Source organism: Ursus americanus, chromosome X, assembly GCF_024610735.1.
Source record: "Ursus americanus isolate L20-20 chromosome X, mUrsAme1.1.p, whole genome shotgun sequence".
Classification (NCBI taxonomy): Eukaryota; Metazoa; Chordata; class Mammalia; order Carnivora; family Ursidae; genus Ursus; species Ursus americanus.
In genome coordinates, this window is record NC_142164.1 from 88237020 (window position 1) to 88259935 (window position 22916).

The 22916-nt window shown below is 42.3% G+C and overlaps 1 pseudogene; it reads left to right on the forward strand.

The window, feature by feature from the left end:
- Positions 1–22508, forward strand: part of LOC123791199 (small ribosomal subunit protein eS1-like) — an 87254-nt pseudogene extending 64746 nt beyond the window's left edge.
- The last annotated feature ends 408 nt before the right edge of the window (positions 22509–22916 follow it).

A 22916-nucleotide genomic window follows, 5' to 3' on the forward strand; every position in this document is an offset into this window, starting at 1 on the left:
TTAAGATCTCGAGGTATTTTTGCCAGATTTGCATAACCCCTGCCCTTCCCTATGTCACTTTGGTGTCCACTTTGCTTCTTCTGCATGTGGACTACCCCACATTGAATTTCATTTTCTGAATTTCAGAAATACAGAGTATATTAAGGTCGCTTTATATAAATAGCACAGGGGCTGGTGTCTGAGGGCCCTGACTTGGAAACTCAGTTTCCCCAGTAACGAGTGTGACTCTGGGAAATAACCGAAGCTCTGAGCCTTGAATTCCTCCATGTAAAAGAGAACCTGTATTTGCTCACAGGTTGATTGGTATTTAAATAAGCAGACATATGTAAAACACATTTTCCAGGACTACATAAATAAACATGAGCCTGGCACTCCTCCCCTCTTTGAGTTGTGGGGAAATCATGTAAAATCTGTGAGCACGATTTTCTCTTCCGTCATTCAATAGGTCAAGGTAAAATTTTAATGTGGGTGTAAGGAGAGGACTGACCCCTGTGGAAAGCCGGTTATTACACTGAATGTCTCTCTTGCCCCCAGCTGGCTGTAACCACCCCCAAGATTGAGCCTCTCCTTCGAGTTGGGCTGAAGCCCTGAATTCCACCTGGCTTTGCTAAAACACCTGCAGAGTGTCTTTGAGGTATGCAGAGCTTCCTCGACTTATGGTGGAGTTACATCCTGATAAACCGAATGTAAGCTGAAAATACCTTCAATGAGAAACGCATTTACCCCACCTACCCTACCCTACCGCATAGCTTCGCCTAGCCTACCTTACATGTGCTCAGAACACTTCCATTAGCCTCCAGTGGGGCAAAATCCTCCAACACAGAGGCTCACTTATAGGGAAGTGTTGAATATCTCATGTAATTCATGAGGGATTATAAATCCCTATAAATCATCTATAAATGATCTATAGCCCTATAGATCTATATCATCTATAAATCATCTATAAATCCCTATGAATCCCTATAAATCATATAGGGAAGTGTCGAATATCTCATGTAATTCAGTACAGGGATACTGTACTGAAAGTGAAAAACACAATGGCCGCCATGGGTACAGAGCAGTAAGTGTACTGGTGGTTCACCCTCGTGATGGCATGGCGGGCTGGGAGCTGTGGCTAACTGCTCAGCGTCATGAGAAAGTATCCTACTCCATCTCGCTAGCCTAGGAAAAGATCAAAATTCAAAATTCAAAGTACAGTGTGTACTGACTGTGTATCACTTTTGCCCCATTGTAAAGTCAAAAAATTGTAAGTCAGACCATCATAAGTTGGGGACTATCTGTAGTTATGTTTCTAACTAGTTCAGTTCTACTTTGGCTGAAACCAGAGGTGTTTGCCTGGTGGCCCGTGGCAGCTTGCCCGGAGTCCACACCTTTGCTGGCCTGTGCACCTCAGCCTTCTGCCCTGTGGTGACCTCATGGGCTGCTCCTGGGGAATTTCCCTGCCTCTCCTCTGCTGCGTGGGGCAGGTCAGCCTCTGATACCTGGTTTTTTCTTTTTCTCAGCTCGGTTTCCTTTTTCCTCTTGCAGTTATTCCCTACCAAAGCCACTGGCCAGTTTCCTCAATGCCCCTGTTTCTGTAGGTCCCTGAAGATGATCTGTCTTTCTGTTTTGGTTTCAAGGGTTTCAAAGGCTGGCAAGAGCAGCGCCTCCTGTAATGCAAGAGCACCCCCTGTGCCATCTCGTTTTATTCTTACAGCTGCCTTAATCACGTGAAGGGTGCGTAATGTTGTGGAGGCAGAGGAGGGGGGTGGCGAAGGGAGCAAGCTCTGGTGTCCGCAAACTTGATTCACATCATGCCTTCTTACCTATTAACTGAGTGACCTTGGCAAAGTCACTTAACTTCTCTTTGTCACCATTTTTCGCCTCTAACATAGGGAAAGAGTTGTCTGTGTGGCTCAGTTGGTTGAGTGTCTGACTCTTGGTTTTGGCTCAGGTCACGATCTCAGGGTCATGAGATTGAACCCGGTGCTGGGCTCCCGGCTCCGCATGGAGTCTGCTTGAGGTTCTCCCTCCCTCTCCCTCTGCTCCTCCTGCTCTCATGTGTGCATACTCTCTCTCTAAAATGAATAGATAAATCTTTTTAAAAAAAATTAGCTATGAAAAAAATAAAATAGGGAAAAATAGCACTTATTTCCAAGGCTTGTGAGCGTTTTAAATGATAGGATGATGTGGCATGTAAGAATGAAGATAACGAAGGGGTGCCTGGGTGGCTCAGTCAGTGAAGCGTCTGACTCTTGATTTCAGCTCAGGTCGTGATCTCAGAGTGGGGGGACTGAGACATGTGTCAGGCTCTGTACTGGGCATGGGGCCTGCTTAGGATTCTCTCTCTCTCCCGCTGCCTCCCCATTCCCTCTCTAAAAAAAAAAAAAAAAAAAAAAAAAAAAAAGAATATAATGAAGGCAATCAGAGAAGAAGAAGGGATCAATTAAGGAAGAAAATCTTGGTGGCTCAAGTAATGCCGGAGCTTTTTTTGCTTCTTCAGACTCATTCTCTATTCTCCTCTACCCTGCCTTCTGTTCCTCTGCTTGGGTTTGTCCAATGGGGAGCCCCAGCAAGAGATCAAAGGAAGGGGACAGAATGAAGCCAGGGGTCCATTTCTTTGGCTTTCTGTCTATAGGGTCCCCTCAGTTTGGCTATGTTCCTTGAGAAAAGGAACTGGGTTCCAGGTACCATGCTACCTCCTCGATCTTTGAACCTAGGAGTGATAACAGCCTCAGGGTACTGCACTAACCTTAACTGGCAAAGCTGGGAGCTTCCAGAGCGACTTCCTCCTTGGACTCCTTATTTCTCATAGGCTTGGGCCTTTAGGGCATCTCTCCTCATAAGGACTTGAGGAAATGATCCGATGAAATACAACACGAGAGTACTTTGTTCACAATAAAGCATTGTATGAGTACAAGGGTTTTATTAGTTGACTGAGCCCTAGCAGGTGAAATATGTGTCTACAAGGATCACATAGGAACATCATCTATGATATTTACCTTATGTCTCACTTTCTACTTAGGTATTTGGGTTATAATTTCACAACATAATTTATCAAAATGGAGCCCACATGTTAGTGAGAACCCAAGCAAAGAATGTTTGTAGGCATCTGTGTTTTAGGCAATAGGCCCCTATGGTGTCCTCTTGTCTTTTCTACCACATGACCTGAGGAATTGAAGGTCTATCTCCTCTGTAGGCTGCAGCCCCACAGTCTCATTCAGGACTCCACCTGTTCTGTTTTCATCAAGGATGCATCTGTCTTACCAAAAGGTGAGGAAGTTTGATCTGTAAGCTGTATCTTCTTGGTCTGTGAATTCCTGGAGCTTTGCCTAGTTCCCGAATACAGTTCAGCCCAATTTAATATGCATGTCAGACATTTTCATTTCTGACCTCTTTTCCCCTCGGGCTGTATGACTAGTTCTTAGAGCTGGTGGGTAGAGACATCTCACCCCTTTTGGCACTGACTCTAGGTCAGAATTAAATTTTTTGGCAGCCCTGTCCCTGGAGCTAGCAGTTCTCTGAATTACACACTCAGATATCTCTCCACCAACATTGCTCTCTACCTTCACAGTGAGATCAGTGTTTCTACAGTCTCCCCTCTTAACGAAATCATACCCATCCCTTCTTGACTATCTTGGCCAGCTTCCTTCCTGTTTGCTTTAATAAGGGCGCCTGGGTGGTACAGTCAGTTGAGGGTCCGAGTCTTGGTTTCTGCTCAGGTCGATTTCATGGATCGTGGGATTGAGCCCTGCATCGGGCTCTGCACTCGGCATGGAGTCTGCTTGAGATTCTCTCTCCCTCTGCCTCTGCCCCTCCTGCCCTTGTTCTCACTCTCTCTCAAATTTAAAAAAAAAAAATCTCATTTGTATTAATAAACGTCTCCTTTGGTTTTGACTTATCTAAAACTCAATGTCCTCCCGTTCTTTTCTTCTCTCAAAAATCATCTCTAAGGACACGTTCTCAACTTGTCCAGCAGCTTCTCAGTTAGTATATGTCACTGTTATCTTTACATCCCAAACTCATCTAAGTTATAATTGAGGCATAATAACAACTCACATAATGAAGGAAGTGTCTTTCATCACACTGTGGGCAAATCAAGTTCCCTTGTGTCTGTGGCCACAGAATTCTGTCTGAAAAAACTCTAAACTGTTACATGGGCATAGGAGGTATGGACCCTACTTAAGGCCAGTTTTTATTATTCACCCATCTTTCCCTCAAATCATTTCAATTTAACTGCCCACTAGGGACTGCTTCTTGATTTAGGTTGAGTTGTACTGCATAGAAATCTCAACCATTTTCTTTAATTGATAACCAAGGGTGACCCTTTCCTCTGTGAACATAATTACCTTTCATTATAGCCTGTTTCTCTCCTCTTCCAGTCCTGTGATTCCACAGCTACTCTTTCCCTAAAAATAATTTTGTTCCTCTTAAGGTCAGCATTAAAAAAAGAGCCAAGTTAGACTCAAGATAATGGCGGAAATGAGCTTTAAAAGAAGGTAATAAGCTGAAATTGCCAGCATGGTCATTGTAAACCCTGGCTGCCCACTGACAGTTATGGTTTGATAAACAGCTGGAATGATCCAGAAATCCAAAGGATGTAAATGAACAGCAGAAAGCTGAAAACAGCATCATCATCTGGTAACATCCTAAACCCACCCAAGAACAGTGTCAGGGATTCAGCTGGATCCCCTAGGGAGTAAAACCATCTGGTTTGACACATTTGTTTTGTTAGAGTCAGCACCAGAGATAGGTTTAATAAGGTGCCTTTTAAAGGAAATGGAAGCACATTGGGTTAAAAAAATTTTTTTTATTGATGTGTAACATATACAGAACAATGCACAAATCTTTTTTTTTTTTTTTTTTTAAAGTAAACTCTAGGGGCGCCTGGGTGGCTCAGATAGTTAAGCATCTGCCTTCGGCTCAGGTCATGATCCCAGGGTCCTGGGATTGAGCCCTGCATCGGGCTCCTTGCTCATTGGGGAGCCTGCTTCTCCCTCTGCCTCTGCCATTCCCTCTGTTTGTATCTCTCTGTCAAATAAATAAATAAAATCTTAAAAAAAAAAAAAAAAAGTAAACCCTATGCCCAATGTGGGGCTCAAACTCACAACCTCAAGATCAAGATTTGTGTGCTCTACCGGCAGAGCCAGCCGGGCGGCCCCAGTGCACAAATCTTAAATTCAAGTTCACTTAGTTTTCACAAACTGAGCTTGCCCAGGTAGCACCTAGATCAAGAAACAGGAAATGACTAGTTACCCCCAGAAATTTCCTCTTGTGGCCCCTTCCAGCCATTGTCCCCTGTTTAGCACTTGTATTTAGCATACTAAATATTTCAGTTGTTTGTCTTATTTATAATGTCTCCCCCGCCAGAACATAAGTTTCAGGAGGGCAGAGATTTTTGTTCTGTTTTGTCAAATGCTATATGGCCTGCTCCTTGAACTGTGCCTAGTACAGTTATCACTCCGTAAATATTTGTGAAACCAATGAATGAAATTCGGCAATAAGGAATGCTAATAAATAAACCTGACCATCAACAGATGAATGAATAAAGAAAATGTGGCATATCCATACAATGGCATTTTATTTAGCCTTAAAAAAGAATGAAGTACCGATACATGCTATAGTCTACAGTATGAATGAACCTTGGAAACTTTATGCTAAATGAAAAAGCCAAACACGAAGGACCACATATTATATAATTCTATTTACATATAATGTCTAGAATAGGCAGCTCTAAACAAACAGAAAGTAGATTAGCAGGAACTGGGAGACTGAAGCCAGCAAAGTTGGGTGAAGTTTGGAGTGCATGGAGGAAAAGATGTAGAGATTCCAGGACTGAGAGAAGAAACTTGGGATGAATCACTTTAATGGGATTCTTGAGCAAAATGCAGCCCTTTGTGCTGTTAAGGATCACTTTTTTTTTTTAAAGATTTTATTTATTTATTTGACAGAGATAGAGACAGCCCGCGAGAGAAGGAACACGAGTAGGGGGAGTGGGAGAGGAAGAAGCAGGCTCATAGCAGAGGATCCCATAACGCCGGGATCACGCCCTGAGCCGAAGGCAGACGCTTAACCACTGTGCCACGCAGGCGCCCCTGTTAAGGATCATTTCTGAATAAATAGGCCATGTTCATGAGTATAGCACTGTGGAGACAGTTTTGAAAACTCTAAAAACAGTCAGACAAAGAAAGACTTCTGAGTCCAAAGTCTTGTAGTGGGCTGAACCGTGGCCCCCAAAAGCTGTGTCCATGTCCTAAACCCTGGAACTTGTGAATATGACCTTGTTTGGTAAAAAGGTCTTTGCAGATGTAATTAAGGAGCTCAAGATGCAGAGCTCACCCTGGATTATTTTAGTGGGTGCTTAATTCCAATGACAAATGTCCTTAGAAGAGAAAGGCACAGAGAGATTAAAGACAGAAGAGGAGAAGAGACAGAAGAGAAGACACAGACACACAGAATTCAAAGTGTGACCATGGATGGAAAGATTGGAGTGATGTGGCCACAAGCCAAGGAACACAAGGGAATGTTGGTTGATGAGGTTTTGGGATATAGGTGCGGTTCAGTGGGGTGGAGTCCGGAGCCGACGACCAAGAAAGAATTCTTGAGACGTCTTTGGTGCAAAATGGTGGTTTATTAAAGCCCGGGGACAGGACCCGCGGGCAGAAAGAGCCGCCCCCTGGGTTGTGAGGGGTGGCTGAGGGAGGTAAGGAAAAGGGAGGTTGAGAAAGTACTTTCATATGTTAAAGAAGACTCACAGGATACCAGAGGCCTTGCCATTGTCAAGTAAAGGTTGTTTAGCCTACCAGTAAGACATTAACATGAAGATAGTTGGGAACTTCCTGGAGGAACATCACATATCCCACCCAGGAGTGGCGGTGGGGAGAGGTTGCAGGGTGTAGGCTTATGCTTTATCTTCAGCCAGCCTTCTGTTCCCTCATCATTGGTGACCACCAGAAGCTAGAAGAAGTATGGCCCTTTGGACACCTTGATTTTGGATTTCTGGCCTCCAGACTAGGAGAGTTTAAATTTCTGTTGTTTGAAGTCACCAGGTTTATGGTAATTGTTACAGTGGGTCCCAGGAACCGATTACACGCTTTCAGCTGTAAACCCATGAAACAACAAGCCCCCAATGGAGTCATTTACGCCCCACGACAGCAAACCAAGACTGACAGTTTCAACCTCTCCCATGAATGTGGTCTTTTTTTTTTTTTTTTTTTTTTTAAGTAATCTCTACACCCAACGTGGGGCTCAAACTCACGATCCCCAGACCAACAGCTCTACGGACTGAGCCCGCCAGGCGCCCGAGGAATGTGGTCTTTTAACAGTCAATCTGAAATTTCCGGATCAGCACTAGTGAGGTAATTTGCATGATAAAAACCCTGCCCAGCCCTTCCCTGAAAAAAGAAGTCGTCCTGGCCTGAAACAATCCTTCTTTTCTTTTGCTAATACTTCTTGCCTCGCCGCACCAGCTTATAAAAACCTTCCATTTTGTACGCTTTCCTCTCTCTCTCCTCGCTACATGGGATGTTGTTGAGTCCCTCAGTAAAACCAATTAGATCTTCAGATGTACTCGGTTGAATTTTGTTTTTAAACACTTAACAAGTTGGAGGTGAAAGCACACGCGGAGCCAAGAGTTTGACACCCCCCGCCCCCCGGGCTCCAGGGAGTAGAGAAGACCCCTTCTTTGTGTCCTTGAGAATGAGCTGGTGGTTCTCTGGTTTGTCTAGGGGCAGAGGAGGAATCCATGCGCTGAGGACTGGCTTGCCACATTTCCTCTCCTTTGGCCACTTGTCAGCATTAGTGCTGCAGGAATAGGTGCATGCTTTGGACCCAAGTGAGAGTGAGAAGATTTTTAAACAGCAGCCAAGGAGAAAGCAATCTATATTTGCTTGGTGGAAATACAATTTTACTGCTCTGTGAGCCGGGTTTATTAATTCAGAGTAGGGAAAGGAAATTGGCAAAGTCTGCCACCTTGTATTTGATAAAGTGACCAGCACCTGAGGCAGGCATGTTTTAAAGAACCCACTCACTGCCTGAGAACGGAAGGGAGATGAGCAAGTTTGATTTTTGAAGGAACAATGCCACAGAATGTTTATTCTACATACCTGCTGTCTCCTATGAAGAGAATGTTGACTTTCAGAATTGTTCTCTGTTGGAAACTGTTTTAAAAACTTCCTTTCCGTGATTGTTTCAAAGAGAGGGAGCTAGGATTGGGAGGAGAAAGGAGAGGATCTTTGACGCATTTCTTTAACATTAGAGCCTTCACTGGATGCCTCAGCACTGCTAGGAGGATAGCATCCTGTTGGGTTGTACAATGTTTAAGTATCCTTGGACATCGTCTTTGCTCCTGTTCACATGTAATTTCATATTTTACGTTACCCCCCCCCCCCCAGATTTACTAGGTAAGAATCACTCCCTTCTTTTTCAATTCACAAAGGATGGTTGTTTAGAGGATAGAGACTGGACTAATTCTTTGACTACGTCCTACAGAAATATGGTAAAGCTTGATTGAAAATTTTCAGGTTACAAAAGTAATATCATTTCCAATTTCTTCCCCTCTTCCATCCATTTATCTTATAAAAATAAGATAAAGTATATCTTCTCAGTTCTTCTTTCTCATTTCCTTTCTCACGTTGGTCTATATGTAAGGCATACATTATTCATCCTCCACTAGCTCACTTAATAATCTCCCTTCCTTTTTTCCCCCTTCACACCCACGGTCTATAAATTAGCACCCGCGATATATAGATTCTAAATAGAAGGTGGAATTCTGCCTTACAATCTGGAACATTTCTTGTTATTTTTCATTTCAAGGAAAGCAAAATCTGCAAGCATTCTATCAGTCAGGATTCGACTGGGAAGCACAGCCACCATGAGCATTCTAGGAATAAAACCTACACAGATGTGGGAAGTGCTGGGGAAATGAATGTCTAGAAGGAGGAGTCATTAGCTGCAATCGGAAGCATTGGTGCATTGGGAGCTTTCAGAGCTTTCAGGAAAGTTCAAGAAGCCAAGCGCAGCCAGCTGCCCAGGCCGGGCAGTGAAGGGGTTGTTCGAGGAGGGGTTTATGGAGGCTGTGGCCGCTGTGTAACTCCTGCTACAGTACGTGTGGGGCTACAGACAAGTCCTTGGCGGTGGGCCTGAGGCAGCTGTTGGCTGGCAGAGCCAACGGCAGGAAATGGGAGCTGGAGGTGGAGCCGGCGAGAGCCGATAAGCTGGGATCTGCTGGGCACCTCTGTTTCTGACCCGCCCTGTATCTGACGGGAAACCTGCCAAATGTAGTGACTGCTGCTCACCTTCTGCCCTACAATTCCCACACAAGTTCCTCTTTTGGCCAACTCTGACCCAGAATCATACAAGGGAGGGGCTTCTAGGAAACTGCAGTTCCCTGCCTTAATCAAGTTGCCATAGTGCAATTCAGCACAGCACCCACTGCCATGATAGCTGACGTGGCATCACGCACAGAAGCCATTTTAAAATTACTCTTCCATTTTGATGTCTCTCAGCTGAGAATTTAAAATGCGTAAGGATGCCATTCTTTTTACTCTGGCTAAGTATACCTGCTTTTGGTGGTGTTGGACCTGGAAGGATATTGTCCAATGGAGGGGGTGGCATGTGCCAAGGTGCTCAGAGGATTCCTGGTTGTGGCTCTGACTCCTATGTAATATGTATCCCACGGCAAGTCCTTCCCCTCTGTGCCTCTTATTCCCTCACCTTAAAATGGGCAGAATTGTACCCACTTGTCTTTTTTTTTTTTTTTTAGGATTTTATTTATTTATTTGACAGAGAGAGACACAGCCAGCGAGAGAGAGAGCACAAGCAAGGGGAGTGGGAGAGGAAGAAGCAGGCTCCCAGTGGAGGAGCCTGATGTGGAGCTCGATCCCAGCACCCTGGGATCAGGCCCTGAGCCCAAGGCAGATGCCCAACGACTGAGCCACCCAGGCGCCCCCCCACTTGGCTTTTATAGTCCAAATGAGATAATGGAAGTGAAAGCACTTTGTAAACTGGTAAACACCACGATGTTTGTAAATCCCATTATTTCAAGGGATATTCTTCAGTTTGGCAAATGTTTAGAGCTTATGCATAAAACAGATGCTCAAAAGTAATGGTGAAATGAATTAATTAATGAACGAACATGACTTGGCATCATGGAGAAAAAATTTAAGGTGTTGGTGAGGACATAATTTCAGATGAGGAAGCTTCCAGAGAGCATCCTTTACTCCCCAAAGTCAGCATACTCCATGGACCCTCAACAGGGGCATGATAACTCAGCAGTTTCCCTGCCCCTACAGAGATCCGTTTATTTTCTAGTTAACAAAGAGTAAGGGGTGGGGGGTGGTGGTGCTGGGTGGCTCAGGTGGTTAAGCATCTGCCTTCAGCTCAGGTCATGATCTCAGGGTCCCGGGATTGAGCCCCCAGGCTCCCTGCTGGGGGAGGGGAGCCTGCTTCTCCCTCTCCTCCCTGTTTGTGCTCTCTGTCGCTATCTCTGTCGCTGTCTCTGTCTCTCTCAAATAAGTAAAATCTTAAAAAAAAAAGAGTAAGGGGGACATAAATCATCATCATCATCATCATCATCATCATCATCATCATCATCATCACCATTTGCCTGGAGGCCCAGAATACACTGGAACAGAGAGAACACTGCCGATGGGAGAAGGATTAGTGTTGACCTCTCTACAAGGTAATTTGGAAATTTGGCTCATGACCTAGAAATTCTACTTCTGTGAGTTTATCTGAAGCAAATGCTCCAATATATATTTGTGTGTGTGTGTGTGTGTGTGTGTAACTGCATTCCAGAGCCGAGCAAACTTCATCTTAGAGGTGGCTGTGTCTTGTGTTAAAGAAAGCACCTGCAGGAACCTTGATGGTATATTCTAATTTGGGAAGAACTTGGGAGGGCATAATGTAAACCAAGAGAGTTAACGAGAATGTGTGGAGCTCCTCCTCTGTGTCAATTCCTAGTCCAGATTACCGGAATACAGCAATAAACAAAACAGACCAGTTCCTGCCCTCATGGGGGAGAGAGACAACACAAAAATGAACATTGTAATCAAATGTCAGGTTAAGAACCATGAGGGAAAATAAAGCAGTGTCAAGGTTTACAGAATAATGTGGGTGCTCTTTTTAGATAAGGTGGTCAAGGAAGGCCTCTCCGAGGAGGTGCCATTTGCTCAGCAACATGAACAGAGGCAGGATACTATACTGTAATCTGGGGGCAGAACACCTGAGGAAGGGGAAAATGAGTGCACAGGCCCCAAGATGAGAAAGAGTTTCTTTATTTAAGGGACAACAGGGAGACCAGTGTGGTTGTACCACAGTGGGCAAGTGGGGAGGGTGGTAGTAGCTGGAATTGGAGAGGGAGCCAGGTTACAGACCACATTGGCTTTTGATTTGGGTCAAGTCATATGGGAAGCCATTGGAAAGTTTTGAACTGGAATGTGACTTTTGCTGGCTTAGGAACTGAAAGGATATTCATGGAAAGTAAATAATAGATGGACAAGAGTCGAAGCAGGGAGATCCATTGGGATCAAATGCAGTGGTCCATAAAGGAGGCTATCAGGAGTCTGGGACCAGGATAGGTTAGGGGTAGAGGTGGTGAGGGGTAGTCAGAGCCAGCCTATACTTTGAAGTCAGAGCTGGCAGGATTTCCTACCAGGAAAAATACGAGGTGTGAGAGAAAGACAAGAGTCAAAGTTGACCCCAAGGTTTTGGCCTAAGCAAGTGGAAGAATGGAGCTGGAGTTTACTGAGATGGGGACTGCCAGGTGAGGAACAAATTTGGGAGTAATTCAAACTTTAGTTTTGGAAAGATGAACTTCAAGATGCATGTTAGGCATCCAAGTGAGGAAGCTGAGTACGCAATCGGGTGTCTGAGCCAAGAGGCCAGAGCAGAAGATAGACACTTGAGAATCATCAGTGTCTAGAGGGTTCTTATAGCCATTAGGCAGGATGCGATCGTTCAGGAATGAGTAAAGATAGAAAAGAGGCCGAAAATCTCAGTCCTGGGACACCTTGGTGTTCAGAAGTTAGGAAGAGGACAATGAGCTGGTAAAGGAAGTTGAGGAGTGGCCAGTAATGAAGGAAACCAGAAGAATGTAGTGTCTTAGAAGCCAAATGAAGAAATGTTTTGAGGAGGAACTGGTTTCCTGCGATGTGTGAGGGATTAACCAATACTAAAATAGGAGGCATTTAGAATTTTCAGGGCTACTAGAGTGAGCAGGTGAACAGTTTAGGTACAGAGAAAAAGAGAAGACATAACGTGGTCAATGGAGAGAGCAGAAGGTCCCAGGAACATGGCAGGACATCAGGGTCCATGAAGAAACATCATGAATAAAAAGTTCCCATATGGTGGAGAATGGCCAGCAACTTTCTAGAGACAGTAATATCTGGTGTGAATTTGAAGTTATTTCTTGCTGTGTTGTGACTGGCTTTCATTTCCCCCAAACCTCAGTTAAAGGCAGCCACCCATGCCTGCCATGCTCTAGTGGCACTTTGGGCCAATGAAGGAAGAGGGAACAGTCATGTTGAAAGAGCACAGAAGGTAAAATGCCCAAGAAGGTGAAATGCTTGGAGAGATAAACAGGAAAACAGAGTGAGAGGTGACCAGGAGAAATGGAACACACTGGAGGCCCTTAGGTGACTCTGGGGGAGGTGCTGGACTTCCCTTGGCTTCTGGAATGGAGTCCTTAGCATTTTATTTAGATATTAAAGGAAAAGATTAACTGTGCAGGCTGGAGGACCCGGGGTCATCTGGGTAACAAAAATAAACTAAAAAGTATACAAGGATATATGTGCAGGCATGTTCTTGGCAGGATTTTTGATACTAACCAATACTGGGAGGCAGCGCGGATGTCTGGCAATGAGGGTGTGATTAAGTAGCTTGTGAGGCTTCTTTTTAATGCAGCCCCTAGAAATGATGACAAGGGTTGAATGACAGAAGCAGATTTCAAAACAGTATGCATCACGGGATCCCAGTTTTATAGAGGTAATATGTGCATATCTGTATGTGTGCAAGGAGAAACAATTAAAATCATTAACCAATATATTTGAAATGGTGGTCCCTGAGTGGTGGAATTATGGGTGTCTTTTATTATTTTTTTTTCCTTTGTATTTTTTCTGTACTTTCTAAGTTTTTGTTTTTGTTTTACAGTGAATATATACTACTTTTATGATTAGAGAAAGCAATGAATGTTTAAAGAAGAATTCACTGATGTATGACCCAGATATTTGTGAGCACTGTCTCTCTTTTGGATAAACTTTATTTGACTGGAAAGAGGTTCAAAGAGGTCCTAGGTTCAAAATTCGCCTGTGGGTAATAGAGATGTGTGTAACCAAGGTGATTCTGGGGGCAGTTAGATGTGTTCTGAGCTCTCGTGGTAGATCAGCTTTAGGAGGAAAAATGATTGCCAAGGCAAAGATATTACTGTCTCCAGGTTGCCATTTGTTATTCTCTGGTCTGGCTCTAAAATCAAAAGACTGCAGGAGACTTGCTGGGTTCACTGTAGAGCTTGGAGAAGACAGATGCATGGTCATCCTGTTGGTAGAATGCATGTTTCAGACAGGTAAGCATGCCAGCTTCCTCTTTGGCCACGTAGCCCAGAAAATGGGCATTCATGCTGCTTTTATCCCCTCTCAAAGCCCATCTGGACAGCTGGTTCCCTTTTGGTACGCGTCATCAATCTTGATGTTTGTGCAAAGCAATACGGACAAGCTAGTACAGAATGGTCCATTGCTCCAGGTGTACATAACAAAATCATCAATCATTTACATAAAAAACCTTTCAAGGGCCCCCATCTCCAGGTGTTGGGCAAGGCTTCATCATGTTTCTAGGTTCCCTTGGAGACATGTGAGGCATGAGCAACTGAAAATACTGTGTTACTCTTTCTTACCCTCCTATTTTCCAGGTTTTTACCACAGACGGGCAGCAACTTAGACTCTCCGATTCCCAAGTGCAATACTCCTAGGGAAAGACTCTAATTGGTCCGTCTTGGGTCAGGTGCTCACATCTGGGCCAATCAACAAGCAGTAGTATATGTGCATGGCTCTATCTGTGAGTGTACCAATCTTTGGGGAATTAAAATGAACGTTGCCAGTGGTAGGTTGGGTTCTCCAGGAAACTGACTCTGAGATGGAGTTTATAGTTACTGCAGGATGTTTATTAAGAAGTACTCTTAGCAGGGTGCCTGGGTGGCACAGTCCATTGGGTGTCTGACTCTTGGTTTCTTCTGGGGAGTGGGGCTCCACTGTCAGTGTGGAGTCTCCTTGAGACTCTCTCTCCTTCTCCCTCTGTCCCTCCCCACATGCTCTCTCCCTAAAGAGAAACAAAACCTCAAAAAAAAAAAAAAAAAGTGCTCTTAGCAATGAGTCAAGAAAAAGAAATAAAAGGCATCCAAAATGGAAAGGAAGAAGTAAAATTGTCTTTGTTTGCAGATGATATGATCTTATATACAGGAAATCCTAAAGATGCCCCCCCCCCCCCAAACTGCTAGAACTAATCAACATTCAGTGAAGCTGCCGGATACAAAATCAACATACAGAAAAGAGTTGTGTTTCTATACACTAAGAACAAAGCATCTGAAAAAAAAAAAAAAAAAAACCAAAAAAAAAACCAACCAATCGCATTCACAATAACACCAAAAACAATAAAATACTTGGTAATAAATTTAAGCAAGGAGGTGAATGATCTATAAACTGGAAACTATAAGACTTTGATAAAAGAAATTGAAGACTCAAATAAATGTAAAGATATTCTGTGCTCATGAATTGGAAATATTAATATATTGTTAAAATGTCCACACTAGTCAAAGCTATCTACAGATTCAATACTATCCCTGTAAAAATTTCAATGGCATTTTTCACAGAAATAGAACAAACAATCCTAAAATTTGTATGGAACCACAAAAGACCCCTAATAGTCAAGGCAATTCTGAGAAAGAAGAACAAAGCTGGAGGCATCACATTTCCTGATTTCAACTATACTATAAAGCTATAGAAATCAAAACAACATGGTACTGGCATAAAAATAGACACACTGACCAGTGGAACAGAATCAAGAGCCCAGAAATAAACTCACACACTAATATTTGACAAGGGAGCCAAAAATACTCATTAGGGAAAGGATAGTCTCTTTGATGAATGGTGTGGAGAAAACTGGATAACCATATGCAGAAGAATTAAATTGGACCCCTCACAAAAATTAACATGAAATGGATTATAGACTTAAACATAAGACCTGAAACTGTTAAACCTGTACAGTAAAACACGGGAAAAAAGCTCCTTGACATTGGTCTTGGCAATGCTTTTCTGGACATGACACCAAAAGCACAAACAACAAAATAAAAAATAGACAAATGGGACTACATCAAATTCAAAAGCTTCTACACAGCAAAAGAAACAATCAACAAAATGCAAAGGCAACCTACAGGATGAGAGGAAATACTTATGAATCATATATCTGATAAGGTGCTAATATACAAAATATATAAGGAACTCATACAACTCAGTAGCAAAAAATAAAAAAATAAAAAATAGTAGTTAAATTAAAAATGGGCAAAGAACCTGAATAGACATTTTTGAAAGAAATCATACAAATGGCCAACAGATTTAGGAGAAGGTGCTTGACAACACTAATCATCAGAGAAATGTAAATCAAAAACCAAGTGAGGGGCACCTGGGTGGTTCAGTCAGTTAAGCGTCTGACTTCAGCTCAGGTCATGATCCCAGGGTCCTGGGATCGAGCCCTGCATCAGGCTCCCTGCTCATGGGGGAGCCAGCTTCTCCCTCTCCCACTCCCCCTGCTTGTGCACTCTCTCTCTGTCGAATAAATAAATAAAATCTTTTAAAAAAAAAAGCCACAGTGAGCTATCACCTCATACCTGTTAGAGTGACTATCATCAAAAGGACAAGAGATAATAAGAGTCGATGAGAGTGTGGAGAAAAGGGAACCCTTGTGCACCGTTGGTGGGGATGTAAGTTGCTGGAACACAGTGTGGGTGGTTCCTCAAAACTTAAAACAAAACTACCATATGAACCAGCAATCCTACTTCTGGGAGATGAAATCAGTATCTCAGAGATTATCTGCACCCCCATGTTCAATGCAGCATTATTTACAATAGCCAATGGAGTCCTTAGCATTTTATTCCATCAGCAGATGAATGGATAAAGGTGTGATATAAAGAAGATGTGATACACAGACACATGGACACACAGGCACCGCCCCCCCACAGACATATTATTCAGCCATGATAAAGAGGGAAATCCTGTCATTTGCAACAACTTGGATGAATCTTGTGGGCATAATGCTAAGTGAAGTAAGTCAGACAGAGAAAGACAAATACTGTATGATGTCACTTATATGTGGATTCTGAAAAAGCTGAACTCAGGGAAACAGAGTAGAGTGGTGGTTACCAGGGGTGGGAGGTGGGGGAAATGGAGAGATATTGGTCAAAGGGTAAAAACTTCCAGTTAAAATATTAACAGGTTCTGGGGATCCAATGTACAGCATGGTGATTATAGCTAATAATACTTTATTATTTACTTGAAAGTTACTAAGACAATAAACCTTAAAAAATGGTAATTATGTGATGGGATGGAGGTGCTAGCTAATGCTATGGTGGTAACCATTTTGCACTATATAAATGTATAAGGTGCCTGGCTGGCTCAGTTGGTAGAGCATATGATTTTTGATCTCAGGGTTGTGAGTTTGAGCCCCACATTGGGTGTAGAGATTACTTAAAAATAAAATCTTAAAAAAAGTATCAAATCAACATGTTGTACACCTTAAATTTATACAATGTTATATGTCAATTATATCTCAATAAAGCTGGAAAAAATGCTCTTGGAATCAACACCTGTGGATATTGGGAGGGGAAGAAAGCAGGATTGGGTAGAGGAAGAAGTCAAGTTTCAATGCAGGCCTGATGGCCGACTTGGCTGACCCTATAGGGAGCCCTGCAATTAGGACAGTCCTGTAGAATTGTCCAAAGACAGGCAGAAATGGCCAGACCTTTATACTCCTGCAATGATCAGTCATTGGATGCGGGCTGCCCCAGTGATTCTATGCAGCTGAGGTGGACCCTGGAGCGTGGACATCTAAGGACTCTCTGCTGACTATACTCTTTTTTTTTTTTTTTAAACATTTTATCTATTTATTTGACAGAGAGAGAGACAGCCAGCGAGAGAGGGAACACAGGCAGGGGGAGTGGGAGAGGAAGAAGCAGGCCCCCAGTGGAGGAGCCCGATGTGGGGCTCAATCCCAGGACCCCGGGATCACGCCCTGAGCCGAAGGCAGACGCTTAATGACTGAGCCACCCAGGCGCCGCCTTGAAGTTGGACAATAAGAGATAAGATCTGGGTAATGCATTACAGCATTCACCACGATGCCCACTTGGCAGGATAAGGAAAAATAAATAAATAAATTCTAGGGCATTTGAAACATAATGCCCTATTATACTTCAGAAAGGTTATATGGATTATATTAAATTTCAACCTGGAAGTAAAAACTCTTATGACTCAATTTTCAAAAGACAACCCAATTGAAAATGAACAAAGGATTGGGATAGACATTTCACCAAAGAGGCTGTACAAATAGCTAATAAACACATGAAATGATGTCCAACATCATCGTTCTGAGGGAAATGCAAATCAAAACCACAATGAGATACCACTTCACACCCACAAGGATGGCTAGAATAAAAATGAAAGTAAGAAATACTGGCAAGAATGTGGAGAAATGGGAAACCTCATATATGGCTGGAAGGTATGAAAAAAAATGATACAACAACTCTGGAAAATAGTTTGGCAGTTCCTTACATAGTTAAACATAAATTTACCATGCTCAGCAATTCCTCTCTTAGGTATCTACACATAAGAAATGAAAGCGTATGTCCTCGCAAAGACTTGCATGCAGATACTCATAACAGTATTCACAATAGCCAAAAGGTGAAAATAACCCAAATATCCACCCACCGATGAATCAATGAACAAACTGTGGTATACTCATACTGTGGAATATTATTTTGCTATCAAAAAGGAATGCAGTACTGACGGAGGCTACAGTGTGCACGAATCTTGAAAACATCATGCTAAGCGAAAGAAGCCAGATTCAAGAGTACACGCCATATGATTCATTTATATAAAAAGTCCAGAAAAGGTAAATCTAGAGAGTCAATGGTTGCCTGGGGCTAGGGTAATACAAATGTTCTAAAACTGTGTAGGGTGATGGCTGCACAACTCAGTAAATTCACTACACATCACTGAATTGCCATTTAAAACTGGGTGAATTTTACGGTAGTAAATGATGCCTCAATAAAGTTGTTTTAAAAATTTCAAGCTGGTTCTAGACTATTTAACAAATGAAATCCAATAGAACTAAGATGAAAGGGAAATCTAAAATTCATTTAAAAGATAGACAGGTAATTCAACTGAGTTCTAATTTTAAAGCATGTTAGACATTTCTTACTCTAAGTCAGAATACTTTCTGGGCACAGGAGAGGCACGAACAGTAGATCATTTTCTTCCTCTCTTTTAGGGCAACGGAGTAGGATCTAGAATTAATCAGTGTCAGTAGATAAAAATGGCAATCAATTTTTAAAAAGAAGTTCAGTAGGTAATATGCAGAAAAGATGCTATCAGTGTTTACTTTCACCCTCCATTTAATAAATCTTATGTGAAGAATTAATTTACTGTTACCAACACAAATTTAATACAATGCATCATTGTGTGGAGCAAGAATTGCTATGTGAGTCCAGTCACCTTCAGATTTGTGAGCAAAATAAAGTATTTGTTTTAGGTCACCATTTCAGGGTGGTTTGTAACACATTGATAACTTGAACATGCCCTAATCCCTTCAATCAGAGGAACCCCCAGGGAGACAGGCATCTTCTCTCCCCCAGTTCCTCCATTTCTCTCCGTGGCTTCACCAGCCTCCTAGTTATCTAGGTTTGAAACCGCAGAGTCATTCTGTGCATACTTTCCTTCACCCCCAGGACTGGTCAATTGCCAAGTCTTGTCAGTTCCATATTGCTTGTCTCTGTTTCATCCCCTCCAGGCTCCCTGTAATTACCCTGCTCTCCCTCTTGCCTGGATGATCACAGTAGTCTCCTAAATTCTCTCTCTGCCTCCAGGCTTCCTCATTCCAATCCTCCGGCCTCTAAATCTTTAGTGGTTCTCACAGCCTAAATACTAGCCTAGCATTCAAGGTCTTTCTTCAACTGGCCCTTACCTTCCTATGATGATTAACTGTATGTGTCAACTTGGCTGAGCCATGGGGTGGCAACATATTTGGTCAAACATTATTCTGAGTGTTTCTGTGAGGGTATTTTTGGATGGCGTTAACATTTAAATTGGTGGACTTTGAGTAAAAGAGATGGCCCTCTGTAACGTGGGTGGGCCTCACCCAATCAGTCGAAGGCCTTGAATAGAACAATGTCCAGTTTGACCCTGTCCCCTGCCCCCACCCATGCTCCACCCATACGATCTGGGGCAGCCTGCCGGTCCAACGAGGACCAACCTGTGAACTCTCTGCCATGTTCTGTCTTTCCTCAGGTGTACTGGAGTAGGTACCTCAGCAAACTCTCAAAAACAGCTAAAGCACGGACCATATTTCACAAACTTGTGGCCCAGCATGTAAAGTCACTGTTAGGTCAGTATCTGATAAGAGTTTTATCTCAAAGTCTTACCCAAAGACAGTGCATTGGATGTGGAGTCCAATTCCAGCTGGTCACCATGACCAGATTGTGGAGATTCAAGCTTGATTGTGGATATTTGAGCTTGATCAGCTATTCTTTTGTATATTTTTAAAAAATCAAGAATAATGTTCATTTAGTTTCACATAAACACTAGAGCTCTTTCCTGCATTTTAATCCAATTCTCAGAACTGTCATTAGGCTTTAACTTGAATTCACAAATATAATGTTTAGAGAATTTTTTTTCTCACTGAGATTTAGTATATTATTTGTTCCTGACCCATGTGATTTCCAAGTATCTAAAATGCATAAATTATTTATGGTCCAGATGGTGATCTGATACTCTGCCTCTCAAAATGTTTTGTGCTTTTGCTGCGTGCATAGATGTTCAATTACAAAATTCAGGTTGGTCTTTAGGCACTAGTGTAATAGCCCAAGGCATTTTTTTTAACTACAAATAAACACTCCGGTTTTAAGCATGCTTTTTTCCCTTCGAATTTCATGGCTTAGAATTAAAAACTGTTCTTCTCTGGGAGCTACCAAGTTAAGGAAGAGAAAAAGGGGGAAAAGTCCTTTTTTCCTCTTGCTAGAGGAGGGAATTGTTTTTCTTGGCCAAATTAAAAATTTCCAAGTTTCAAAATGAGAGGCTGTGAAGAGACTGCCAATTGTCCCCCAAAATACTTTTCTTTCTTTCTTTTCTTTCTTTCTTTCTTTCTTTCTTTCTTTCTTTCTTTCTTTCTTTCTTTCTTTCTTCCTTTCTTTTTCTTCTTCTTCTTCTTCTTCTTCTTCTTCTTCTTCTTCTTCTTCTTCTTCTTCTTCTTCTTCTTCTTCTTCTTCTTTGCTAATAGAAACCCTGAACTTAAGAAGGTAAAATGGCTTCCCAGAATAGAGACTACATTACCCAGCTTCCTTTACAGCCAGGTATGGTCATGTGACTGCATTCTGGTTAACCATACTTGAGCAGAACTGATACGTACAAGTTGTGGTTCATGTCCTTGAAAGGGCAGAGTTTTTTGCCCCCCATCTCTTCCTTCTTCTTGATGGTTGGAAAAGGTACATGCTAATGAGCCATCCTGGACCGTATGGACAAAGCTCCATCCAGGCACGGCAGTCCCATAAGACAGAGGAGCCTGAGAACCACCATGGTGCTGACAGAGCAGCCCTGGACTACCCATGCTCAGACGTTAACACGAAAGAAATGAACTGCTTTCTATCATGTAAAACATTATTATTTTGGCTCTCTGAGACAACAGCTAAAACTATGTTCTAATGAAAATCACTGATACTTAAGCCGAATTATAGAAAATTTTCATTAGGGGTGCCTGGGTGGCTCAGTTGGTTAAGCATCTGCCTTTGGCTCAGGTCATGGTCCCAGGCTCCTTTGATTGAATCCCAGGTCAGGCTCCCTGCTCAGTGGGGAGCCTGCTTCTCCCTCTTCCTCTGCCTGCTGCTCCCCCTGCTTGTGCTCTTTCTCTCTGTCAAATAAATAAATAAAATCTTTTTTAAAAAAGAAAGTTTTCATTAAAAGCCTAGAAAAATGACCAATGAAAGTTCCCATTGTCCATTTGCAGTTGAGGGTTGGAAAAAGCGTTGATGGATTTTTCTTGATGTATGGTTATAGACATTTTTTTGGCTAAATGCTTGAAGAAAAGTTCCTTTCAAGTCTGAGGCTAAAGGTCTTTTTGCCTCCTTTTACAAGTGCATCAGGGACTGATTCAGCACTTAGAAGTAAATCAGGAAGGGGCTCAAATACAACATAATGGGTCTTAAAAACACCAGAAAGGGTTGCAAACATATCAGCAAGGGTCTCAAAGAAGTTAGGAAGGGTCTCAGCGTTATCAGAAAGAGTCTCAAACAAAACAAAAGGGTCTCAAAGATGTCAGGAAAAGTCTCAATGTCCTTAAGTATGTAAGGAAGGGTCTCAAATAGGTCAGGAAGACACTCATGACAGGAAGAGGTCAAATAAGTCAGGAAGACTTTCTGAAATAGGTAGGAAACGGTCAAAAACATGTCAAGATGAGAAGTCAGAAAGAGTCTCAGAAAAAGAACAAAGTGTTCTAAGCAGAGCCATGGCAGTTTGGCAAGATCAAGTGCCTCATGAAAGGCAGCAAAAAGGGAGCCAAGAAGAAAGTGATCCAATTTCTGAGAAAGATTGGTATGATGTGAAAGCACCAGCTATGTTCAATTAATAATAAATATTGGAAAAACACTCATGACAAGAACTCAAGGAGCCAAAATTGCATCTGATGGCCTCAAGGGTATTGTTTTTGAAGTGAACCTTGCTGATCTGCAGAATAAAATTGCATGTAGAAAATTAAAGCTAACTACTGAGGATATTCAGGGCAAAAACTGCCTGACTTACTTCCATGGCAATGGATCTTATCTGTGACAAAATGTGCTCCATAATCAAAATATGGCAGCCATGGTCGAAGCTCATGTTACTGTCCAGACTACTGAAGGTTATTTGCTTCATCTACTCTGTATCGGGTTTACTAAAAATTGCAACAATCAGATTTGGAACAGCTCTTATACCTAGCACCAACACATTTGCCCAATCCAGAAGATAATGTAAATCATGACCCTAGAGGTACCGACAAATGACTTAAAAGCAGTGGCCAATAAATTGATTCCAGACAGTATTGGAAAAGACATAGAAAATGTTTGCCAGTATATTTATCCACTCCATGGCATCTTTGTTAGAAAAGTACAAATGATGAAGAATCCCAAGTTTGAACTGGGAAAACTCAGGGAATTTCACGGTGACAGTAGTAGTCTTGAAAAAACTACTGAGAATGAGGCAGGTGCTAACGTTGAACAAGCTGATGAATATAAGTCACCAGTCTGAAAATCTGTTTAAAATTCAGACTTTTAATGGTGACAAATAAAAAGTCTTATTTGTAACAAAAAAAGAAGAAAGGATCTCAAACATGTCAAAAAGTGTCTCGGTCAGACCCGAAGTCTCTCAAATAGTAAGGAGGAGTCTTAGACACCCCAGGAAAGGTCTCAGGCAAGTCAGAAATTGTCTCAAATATGTCAGAAGGAGTCTCAAACAAGTCAAGAAAAATCCCAAATACTTCTTGAAGAGTCTCAAATAAGTTAAGAAGGGTACTAAATAATAAGGAAGTGTCTACAACAGAAAGGAATAGTTTTGAATAGTCAGAAGAGGGTCAAACACATCAGAAACGGTCTCAAGCAAGATACGAGAAGTTTCAAATATGTCATGAAGGGTCCCCAAATAATCTGGAAGAATCTC